Here is a 13,145-nt window from a genome sequence, read left to right as displayed (position 1 = left end):
AGGGCCCTATTCCCTATATAATACTCTACTTTAGACCATGGCCCTATTCCCTATATAATACTCTACTTCAGACTGGGGCCCTATTCCCTACATAATACTCTACCTTAGACCAGTGCCCTATTCCCTATATAATACTCTACTGTAGACCAGGGCCCTATTCCCTTTATATAATACCCTTCTTTAGACAAGGGGCCTATTCCCTATATAATACTCTACTGTAGACCAGGGCCCTATTCCCTATATAATACTCTACTGTAGACCAGGGCCCTATTCCCTATATAATACTCTACTTTAGACCAGTGCCCTATTCCCTATATAATACTCTACTGTAGACCAGGGCCATATTTCGTATATAATACTCTACTGTAGACCAGGGCCCTATTCCCTATATAATACTCTACTGTAGACCAGGGCCCTATTCCCTATATAATACCCTACTGTAGACCAGGGCCCTATTCCCTATATAATACCCTACTTTAGACCAGGGCCCTATTCCCTATATAATACTCTACTTTAGACCAGGGCCCTGTACCCTATATAATACTCTACTTTAGACAAGGGCCCTATTCCACATATAATACTCTACTTTAGATCAGGGCCATATTCCCTATATAATACTCTACTGTAGACCAGGATCCTATTCCCTATATAATACTCTACTGTAGACCAGGGCCCTATTCCCCATATTATACTCTACTGTAGACCAGGGCCCTATTCCCTATATAATACTCTACTGTAGACCAGGGCCCTATTCCCTATATACTACTCTACTTTAGACCAGGGCCCTATTCCCTATATAATACTCTACTTTAGAACAGGAGCCTGTACCCTATATAATACTCTACTTTAGACCAGGGCCCTATTCCCTATATAATACTCTACTTTAGACAAGGGCCCTATTCCCTATATAATACTCTACTTTAGACCAGGGCCCTATTCCCTATATAATACTCTACATTAGACCAGGGCCCTATTCCCTATATAATACTCTACTATATACCAGGGCCATATTCCCTATATAATACTCTACTTTAGACCAGGGCCCTATTCCCTATATAATACTCTACTTTAGACCAGTGTCCTATTCCCTATATAATACTCTACTTTAGGCCAGGGCCCTATTCCCTATATTATGCTCTACTGTAGACCAGGGCCCTATTCCCTATATAATACTCTACTTTAGACAAGGGCCATATTCCCTATATAATACTCTATTTTAGACCAGGGCCCTATTCCCTATATAATACTCTACATTAGACCAGGGCCCTATTCCCTATATAATACTCTACTGTATACCAGGGCCATATTCCCTATATACTACTCTACTTTAGACCAGGGCCCTATTCCCTATATAATACTCTACTTTAGACCAGGGCCCTATTCCCTATATAATACTCTACTGTAGACCAGGGCCCTGTACCCTATATAATACTCTACTGTAGACCAGGGCCCTATTCCCTTTATATAATACCCTTCTTTAGACCAGGGCCCTATTCCCTATATAACACTCTACTGTAGACCAGGGCCATATTCCCTATATAATACTCTACTGTAGACCAGGGCTCTATTCCCTATATAATACAGACCAGGGCCCAATTCCCTATATAATACTCTACTTTAGACAAGGGCCATATTCCCTATATAATACTCTACTGTAGACCAGGATCCTATTCCCTATATAATACTCTACTGTAGACCAGGGCCCTATTCCCCATATTATACTCTACTGTAGACCAGGGCCCTATTCCCTATATAATACTCTACTGTAGACCAGGGCCCTATTCCCTATATACTACTCTACTTTAGACCAGGGCCCTATTCCCTATATAATACTCTACTTTAGACAAGGGCCCTGTACCCTATATAATACTCTACTTTAGACCAGGGCCCTATTCCCTATATAATACTCTACTTTAGACAAGGGCCCTATTCCCTATATAATACTCTACTTTAGACCAGGGCCCTATTCCCTATATAATACTCTACATTAGACCAGGGCCCTATTCCCTATATAATACTCTACTGTATACCAGGGCCATATTCCCTATATACTACTCTACTTTAGACCAGGGCCCTATTCCCTATATAATACTCTACTTTAGACCAGTGTCCTATTCCCTATATAATACTCTACTTTAGACCAGGGCCCTATTCCCTATATTATGCTCTACTGTAGACCAGGGCCCTATTCCCTATATAATACTCTACTTTAGACCAGGGCCCTATTCCCTATATAATACTCTACTTTAGACAAGGGCCCTATTCCCTATATAATACTATACTTTAGACCAGGGCCCTATTCCCTATATAATACTCTACATTAGACCAGGGCCCTATTCCCTATATAATACTCTAAAGTATACCAGGGCCAAATTCCCTATATACTACTCTACATTAGACCAGGGCCCTATTCCCTATATAATACTCTACTGTAGACCAGGGTCCTGTACCCTATATAATACTCTACTTTAGACCAGGGCCCTATTCCCTTTATAATACTCTACTGTAGACCAGGGCCCTATTCCCTATATAATACTCTACTTTAGACCAGGGTCCTGTACCCTATATAATACTCTACTTTAGACAAGGGCCCTATTCCCAATATAATACTCTACTTTAGATCAGGGCCATATTCCCTATATAATACTCTACTGTAGACCAGGGCTCTATTCCCTATATAATACAGACCAGGGCCCAATTCCCTAAATAATACTCTACTTTAGACCAGGGCCATATTCCCTATATAATACTCTACTGTAGACCAGGATCCTATTCCCTATATAATACTCTACTGTAGACCAGGGTCCTATTCCCCATATTATACTCTACTGTAGACCAGGGCCCTATTCCCTATATAATACTCCACTGTATACCAGGGCCATATTCCCTATATACTACTCTACGTTAGACCAGGGCCCTATTCCCTATATAATACTCTACTTTAGACCAGTGTCCTATTCCCTATATAATACTCTACTTTAGACCAGGGCCCTATTCCCTATATTATGCTCTACTGTAGACCAGGGCCCTATTCCCTATATAATACTCTACTTTAGACCAGGGCCCTATTCCCTATATAATACTCTACTTTAGACCAGGGCCCTATTCCCTATATAATACTCTACTTTAGAACCGGAGCCTGTACCCTATACAATACTCTACTTTAGACCAGGGCCCTATTCCCTATATAATACTCTACTTTAGACAAGGGCCCTATTCCCTATATAATACTCTACTTTAGACCAGGGCCCTATTCCCTATATAATACTCTACATTAGACCAGGGCCCCATTCCCTATATAATACTCCACTGTATACCAGGGCCATATTCCCTATATACTACTCTACTTTAGACCAGGGCCCTATTCCCTATATAATACTCTACTTTAGACCAGTGTCCTATTCCCTATATAATACTCTACTTTAGACCAGGGCCCTATTCCCTATATTATGCTCTACTGTAGACCAGGGCCCTATTCCCTATATAATACTCTACTTTAGACCAGGGCCCTATTTCCTATATAATACCCTACTGTAGACCAGGGCCCTATACCCTATATAATACTCTACTGTAGACCAGGGCCCTATTCCCTATATAATACTCTACTTTAGACCAGGGCCCTGCACCCTATATAATACTCTACTTTAGACAAGGGCCCTATTCCCAATATAATACTCTACTTTAGATCAGGGCCATATTCCCTATATAATACTCTACTGTAGACCAGGGCTCTATTCCCTACATAATACAGACCAGGGCCCAATTCCCTATATAATACTCTACTTTAGACCAGGGCCATATTCCCTATATAATACTCTACTGTAGACCAGGGCCCTATTCCCTATATAATACTCTACAGTAGACCAGGGCCCTATTCCCTATATAATACTCTACTGTAGACCAGGGCCCTATTCCCTATATAATACTCTACTTTAGAACAGGGCCCTATTCCCTATATAATAATCTACTGTAGACCAGGGACCTATTCCCTATATAATACTCTACTGTAGACCAGGACTCTATTCCCTATATAATACTCTACTTTAGACCAGGGCCCTATTCTCTATATAATACTCTACTTTAGACCAGGGCCCTATTCCCTATATAATTATCTACTGTAGACCAGGGCCCTATTCCCTATATACTACTCTACTTTAGACCAGGGCCCTATTCCCTATATAATACTCTACATTAGACCAGGGCCCTATTCCCTATATAATACTCTACTGTATACCAGGGCCATATTCCCTACATACTACTCTACTTTAGACCAGGGCCCTATTCCCTATATAATACTCTACTTTAGACCAGTGTCCTATTCCCTATATAATACTCTACTGTAGACCAGAGTCCTATTCCCCATATTATACTCTACTGTAGACCAGGGCCCTATTCCCTATATAATACTCTACTGTAGACCAGGGCCCTATTCCCTATATACTACTCTACTTTAGACCAGGGCCCTATTCCCTATATAATACTCTACTTTAGAACAGGAGCCTGTACCCTATATAATACTCTACTTTAGACCAGGGCCCTATTCCCTATATAATACTCTACTTTAGACAAGGGCCCTATTCCCTATATAATACTCTACTTTAGACCAGGGCCCTATTCCCTATATAATACTCTACATTAGACCAGGGTCCTATTCCCCATATTATACTCTACTGTAGACCAGGGCCCTATTCCCTATATAATACTCCACTGTATACCAGGGCCATATTCCCTATATACTACTCTACGTTAGACCAGGGCCCTATTCCCTATATAATACTCTACTTTAGACCAGTGTCCTATTCCCTATATAATACTCTACTTTAGACCAGGGCCCTATTCCCTATATTATGCTCTACTGTAGACCAGGGCCCTATTCCCTATATAATACTCTACTTTAGACCAGGGCCCTATTCCCTATATAATACTCTACTTTAGACCAGGGCCCTATTCCCTATATAATACTCTACTTTAGAACCGGAGCCTGTACCCTATATAATACTCTACTTTAGACCAGGGCCCTATTCCCTATATAATACTCTACTTTAGACAAGGGCCCTATTCCCTATATAATACTCTACTTTAGACCAGGGCCCTATTCCCTATATAATACTCTACATTAGACCAGGGCCCCATTCCCTATATAATACTCCACTGTATACCAGGGCCATATTCCCTATATACTACTCTACTTTAGACCAGGGCCCTATTCCCTATATAATACTCTACTTTAGACCAGTGTCCTATTCCCTATATAATACTCTACTTTAGACCAGGGCCCTATTCCCTATATTATGCTCTACTGTAGACCAGGGCCCTATTCCCTATATAATACTCTACTTTAGACCAGGGCCCTATTTCCTATATAATACCCTACTGTAGACCAGGGCCCTATACCCTATATAATACTCTACTGTAGACCAGGGCCCTATTCCCTATATAATACTCTACTTTAGACCAGGGCCCTGCACCCTATATAATACTCTACTTTAGACAAGGGCCCTATTCCCAATATAATACTCTACTTTAGATCAGGGCCATATTCCCTATATAATACTCTACTGTAGACCAGGGCTCTATTCCCTATATAATACAGACCAGGGCCCAATTCCCTATATAATACTCTACTTTAGACCAGGGCCATATTCCCTATATAATACTCTACTGTAGACCAGGGCCCTATTCCCTATATAATACTCTACAGTAGACCAGGGCCCTATTCCCTATATAATACTCTACTGTAGACCAGGGCCCTATTCCCTATATAATACTCTACTTTAGAACAGGGCCCTATTCCCTATATAATAATCTACTGTAGACCAGGGACCTATTCCCTATATAATACTCTACTGTAGACCAGGACTCTATTCCCTATATAATACTCTACTTTAGACCAGGGCCCTATTCTCTATATAATACTCTACTTTAGACCAGGGCCCTATTCCCTATATAATAATCTACTGTAGACCAGGGCCCTATTCCCTATATACTACTCTACTTTAGACCAGGGCCCTATTCCCTATATAATACTCTACATTAGACCAGGGCCCTATTCCCTATATAATACTCTACTGTATACCAGGGCCATATTCCCTACATACTACTCTACTTTAGACCAGGGCCCTATTCCCTATATAATACTCTACTTTAGACCAGTGTCCTATTCCCTATATAATACTCTACTGTAGACCAGAGTCCTATTCCCCATATTATACTCTACTGTAGACCAGGGCCCTATTCCCTATATAATACTCTACTGTAGACCAGGGCCCTATTCCCTATATACTACTCTACTTTAGACCAGGGCCCTATTCCCTATATAATACTCTACTTTAGAACAGGAGCCTGTACCCTATATAATACTCTACTTTAGACCAGGGCCCTATTCCCTATATAATACTCTACTTTAGACAAGGGCCCTATTCCCTATATAATACTCTACTTTAGACCAGGGCCCTATTCCCTATATAATACTCTACATTAGACCAGGGCCCTATTCCCTATATAATACTCCACTGTATACCAGGGCCATATTCCCTATATACTACTCTACTTTAGACCAGGGCCCTATTCCCTATATAATACTCTACTTTAGACCAGTGTCCTATTCCCTATATAATACTCTACTTTAGACCAGGGCCCTATTCCCTATATTATGCTCTACTGTAGACCAGGGCCCTATTCCCTATATAATACTCTACTTTAGACCAGGGCCCTATTTCCTATTTAATACCCTACTGTAGACCAGGGCCCTATTCCCTATATAATACTCTACTGTAGACCAGGGCCCTATTCCCTATATAATACTCTACTTTAGACCAGGGCCCTGCACCCTATATAATACTCTACTTTAGACAAGGGCCCTATTCCCAATATAATACTCTACTTTAGATCAGGGCCATATTCCCTATATAATACTCTACTGTAGACCAGGGCTCTATTCCCTATATAATACAGACCAGGGCCCAATTCCCTATATATTACTCTACTTTAGACCAGGGCCATATTCCCTATATAATACTCTACTGTAGACCAGGGCCCTATTCCCTATATAATACTCTACAGTAGACCAGGGCCCTATTCCCTATATAATACTCTGCTGTAGACCAGGGCCCTATTCCCTATATAATACTCTACTGTAGACCAGGGCCCTATTCCCTATATAATACTCTACTTTAGAACAGGGCCCTATTCCCTATATAATAATCTACTGTAGACCAGGGACCTATTCCCTATATAATACTCTACTGTAGACCAGGACTCTATTCCCTATATAATACTCTACTTTAGACCAGGGCCCTATTCTCTATATAATACTCTACTTTAGACCAGGGCCCTATTCCCTATATAATAATCTACTGTAGACCAGGGCCCTATTCCCTATATACTACTCTACTTTAGACCAGGGCTATATTCCCTATATAATACTCTGCTGTAGACCAGGGCCCTATTCCCTATATAATACTCTACTGTAGACCAGGGCCATATTCCCTATATAATACTCTACTGTAGACCAGGGCCCTATTCCCTATATACTACTCTAGTTTAGACCAGGGCCCTATTCCCTATATAATACTCTACTTTAGAACAGGAGTCTGTACCCTATATAATACTCTACTTTAGACCAGGGCCCTATTCCCTATATAATACTCTACTTTAGACAAGGGCCCTATTCCCTATATACTACTCTACTTTAGACCAGGGCCCTATTCCCTATATAATACTCTACATTAGACCAGGGCCCTATTCCCTATATAATACTCTACTGTATACCAGGGCCATATTCCCTACATACTACTCTACTTTAGACCAGGGCCCTATTCCCTATATAATACTCTTTTTTAGACCAGGGCCCTATTCCCTATAGTATGCTCTACTGTAGACCAGGGCCCTATTCCCTATATAATACTCTACTTTAGACCAGGGCCCTATTTCCTATATAATACCCTACTGCAGACCAGGGCCCTATTCCCTATATAATACTCTACTGTAGACCAGGGCCCTATTCCCTATTTAATACTCTACTTTAGACCAGGGCCCTGCACCCTATATAATACTCTACTTTAGACAAGGGCCCTATTCCCAATATAATACTCTACTTTAGATCAGGGCCCAATTCCCTATATAATACTCTACTGTAGACCAGGGCTCTATTCCCTATATAATACAGACCAGGGCCCAATTCCCTATATAATACTCTACTTTAGACCAGGGCCAAATTCCCTATATAATACTCTACTGTAGACCAGGGCCCTATTCCCTATATAATACTCTACTGTAGACCAGGACTCTATTCCCTATATAATACTCTACTTTAGACCAGGGCCCTATTCTCTATATAATACTCTACTTTAGACCAGGGCCCTATTCCCTATATAATAATCTACTGTAGACCAGGGCCCTATTCCCTATATACTACTCTACTTTAGACCAGGGCTATATTCCCTATATAATACTCTGCTGTAGACCAGGGCCCTATTCCCTATATAATACTCTACTGTAGACCAGGGCCATATTCCCTATATAATACTCTACTGTAGACCAGGGCCCTATTCCCTATATACTACTCTAGTTTAGACCAGGGCCCTATTCCCTATATAATACTCTACTTTAGAACAGGAGTCTGTACCCTATATAATACTCTACTTTAGACCAGGGCCCTATTCCCTATATAATACTCTACTTTAGACAAGGGCCCTATTCCCTATATACTACTCTACTTTAGACCAGGGCCCTATTCCCTATATAATACTCTACATTAGACCAGGGCCCTATTCCCTATATAATACTCTACTGTATACCAGGGCCATATTCCCTACATACTACTCTACTTTAGACCAGGGCCCTATTCCCTATATAATACTCTTTTTTAGACCAGGGCCCTATTCCCTATAGTATGCTCTACTGTAGACCAGGGCCCTATTCCCTATATAATACTCTACTTTAGACCAGGGCCCTATTTCCTATATAATACCCTACTGCAGACCAGGGCCCTATTCCCTATATAATACTCTACTGTAGACCAGGGCCCTATTCCCTATTTAATACTCTACTTTAGACCAGGGCCCTGCACCCTATATAATACTCTACTTTAGACAAGGGCCCTATTCCCAATATAATACTCTACTTTAGATCAGGGCCCAATTCCCTATATAATACTCTACTGTAGACCAGGGCTCTATTCCCTATATAATACAGACCAGGGCCCAATTCCCTATATAATACTCTACTTTAGACCAGGGCCAAATTCCCTATATAATACTCTACTGTAGACCAGGGCCCTATTCCCTATATAATACTCTACTTTAGACAAGGGCCCTATTCCCTATATAATACTCTACTTTAGATCAGGGCCATATTCCCTATATAATACTCTACTGTAGACCAGGGCTCTATTCCCTATATAATACAGACCAGGGCCCAATTCCCTATATAATACTCTACTTTAGACCAGGGCCATATTCCCTATATAATACTCTACTGTAGACCAGGGCCCTATTCCCTATATAATACTCTACAGTAGACCAGGGCCCTATTCCCTATATAATACTCTACTGTAGACCAGGGCCCTATTCCCTATATAATACTCTACTGTAGACCAGGGCCCTATTCCCTATATAATACTCTACTTTAGACCAGGGCCCTATTCCCTATATAATAATCTACTGTAGACCAGGGACCTATTCCCTATATAATACTCTACTGTAGACTAGGACTCTATTCCCTATATAATACTCTACTTTAGACCAGGGCCCTATTCTCAATATAATACTCTACTTTAGACAAGGGCCCTATTCCCTATATAATAATCTACTGTAGACCAGGGCCCTATTCCCTATATACTACTCTACTTTAGACCAGGGCTATATTCACTATATAATACTCTACTGTAGACCAGGGCCCTATTCCCTATATAATACTCTACTGTAGACCAGGGCCATATTCCCTATATAATACTCTACTGTAGACCAGGGCCCTATTCCCCATATAATACTCTACTTTAGACCAGTGCCCTATTCCCTATATAATACTCTACTTAAGACCATGGCCCTATTCCCTATATAATACTATACTTCAGACTGGGGCCCTATTCCCTATATAATACTCCACTTTAGACCAGGGCCCTATTCCCTATATAATACTCTACTTTAGAACAGTGCCCTATTCCATATATAATACTCTACTTAAGACCAGGGCCCTATTCCCTATATAATACTCTACTTTAGAACAGTGCCCTATTCCATATATAATACTCTACTTAAGACCATGGCCCTATTCCCTATATAATACTCTACTTCAGACCGGGGCCCTATTCCCTATATAATACTCTACTTTAGACCAGGGCCCTATTCCCTATATAATACTCTACTTCAGACCGGGGCCCTATTCCCTATATAATACTCTACTGTATACCAGGGCCATATTCCCTATATACTACTCTACTTTAGACCAGGGCCCTATTCCCTATATAATACTCTACTTTAGACCAGTGTCCTATTCCCTATATAATACTCTACTTTAGACCAGGGCCCTATTCCATATACTATGCTCTACTGTAGACCAGGGCCCTATTCCCTATATAATACTCTACTTTAGACCAGGGCCCTATTTCCTATATAATACCCTACTGTAGACCAGGGCCCTATTCCCTATATAATACTCTACTGTAGACCAGGGCCCTATTCCCTATATAATACTCTACTTTAGACCAGGGCCCTGTACCCTATATAATACTCTACTTTAGACAAGGGCCCTATTCCCAATATAATACTCTACTTTAGATCAGGGCCATATTCCCTATATAATACTCTACTGTAGACCAGGGCTCTATTCCCTATATAATACAGACCAGGGCCCAATTCCCTATATAATACTCTACTTTAGACCAGGGCCATATTCCCTATATAATACTCTACTGTAGACCAGGGCCCTATTCCCTATATAATACTCTACAGTAGACCAGGGCCCTATTCCCTATATAATACTCTACTGTAGACCAGGGCCCTATTCCCTATATAATACTCTACTGTAGACCAGGGCCCTATTCCCTATATAATACTCTACTTTAGACCAGGGCCCTATTCCCTATATAATAATCTACTGTAGACCAGGGCCCTATTCCCTATATAATACTCTACTGTAGACCAGGACTCTATTCCCTATATAATACTCTACTTTAAACCAGGGCCCTATTCTCTATATAATACTCTACTTTAGACCAGGGCCCTATTCCCTATATAATAATCTACTGTAGACCAGGGCCCTATTCCCTATATACTACTCTACTTTAGACCAGGGCTATATTCCCTATATAATACTCTACTGTAGACCAGGGCCCTATTCCCTATATAATACTCTACTTTAGACCAGTGCCCTATTCCCTATATAATACTCTACTTAAGACCATGGCCCTATTCCCTATATAATACTCTACTTCAGACCGGGGCCCTATTCCCTATATAATACTCAACTTTAGACCAGGGCCGTATTCCCTATATAATACTCTACTTTAGACCAGGGCCCTATTCCCTATATAATCCTCTACTTTAGACCAGGGCCCTATTCCCTATATACTCCTCTACTTAAGACCAGGGCCCTATTCCCTATATAATACTCTACTGTAGACCAGGGCCCTATTCCCTATATACTACTCTACTTTAGACCAGTGTCCTATTCCCTATATACTACTCTACTTTAGACCAGGGCCCTATTCCCTATATAATACTCTACTTTAGACCAGTGTCCTATTCCCTATATAATACTCTACTTTAGACCAGGGCCCTATTCCCTATATTATGCTCTACTGTAGACCAGGGCCCTATTCCCTATATAATACTCTACTTTAGACCAGGGCCCTATTCCCTATATAATACCCTACTGTAGACCAGGGCCCTATTCCCTATATAATACTCTACTGTAGACCAGGGCCCTATTCCCTATATAATACTCTACTTTAGACCAGGGCCCTGTACCCTATATAATACTCTACTTTAGACAAGGGCCCTATTTCCAATATAATACTCTACTTTAGATCAGGGCCATATTCCCTATATAATACTCTACTGTAGACCAGGGCTCTATTCCCTATATAATACAGACCAGGGCCCAATTCCCTATATAATACTCTACTTTAGACCAGGGCCATATTCCCTATATAATAATATACTGTAGACCAGGGCCCTATTCCCTATATAATACTCTACAGTAGACCAGGGCCCTATTCCCTATATAAAACACTACTGTAGACCAGGGCCCTATTCCCTATATAATACTCTACTGTAGACCAGGGCCCTATTCCCTATATAATACTCTACTGTAGACCAGGACTCTATTCCCTATATAATACTCTACTTTAGACCAGGGCCCTATTCTCTATATAATACTCTACTTTAGACCAGGGCCCTATTCCCTATATAATAATCTACTGTAGACCAGGGCCCTATTCCCTATATACTACTCTACTTTAGACCAGGGCTATATTCCCTATATAATACTCTACTGTAGACCAGGTCCCTATTTCCTATATAATACTCTACTGTAGACCAGGGCCATATTCCCTATATAATACTCTACTGTAGACCAGGGCCCTATTCCCCATATAATACTCTACTTTAGACCAGTGCCCTATTCCCTATATAATACTCTACTTAAGACCATGGCCCTATTCCCTATATAATCCTCTACTTCAGACTGGGGCCCTATTCCCAATATAATACTCTACTTTAGACCAGGGCCCTATTCCATATATAATACTCTACTTTAGACCAGTGCCCTATTCCCTATATAATACTCTACTTAAGACCATGGCCCTATTCCCTATATAATACTCTACTTCAGACCGGGGCCCTATTCCCTATATAATTATCTACTTTAGACCAGGGCCCTATTCCCTATATAATACTCTACTTTAGACCAGGGCCCTATTCCCTATATAATCCTCTACTTTAGACCAGGGCCCTATTCCCTATATACTCCTCTAATTAAGACCAGGGCCCTATTCCCTATATAATACTCTACTGTAGACCAGGGCCCTATTCCCTATATACTACTCTACTTTAGACCAGGGCCCTATTCCCTTTATATAATACCCTACTTTAGACCAGGGCCCTATTCCCTATATAATACTCTACTGTAGACCAGGGCCCTAT

This window comes from Salvelinus fontinalis, unplaced genomic scaffold, assembly GCF_029448725.1.
Source record: "Salvelinus fontinalis isolate EN_2023a unplaced genomic scaffold, ASM2944872v1 scaffold_0029, whole genome shotgun sequence".
Classification (NCBI taxonomy): Eukaryota; Metazoa; Chordata; class Actinopteri; order Salmoniformes; family Salmonidae; genus Salvelinus; species Salvelinus fontinalis.
Note: the sequence above shows the minus strand (reverse complement) of the source record.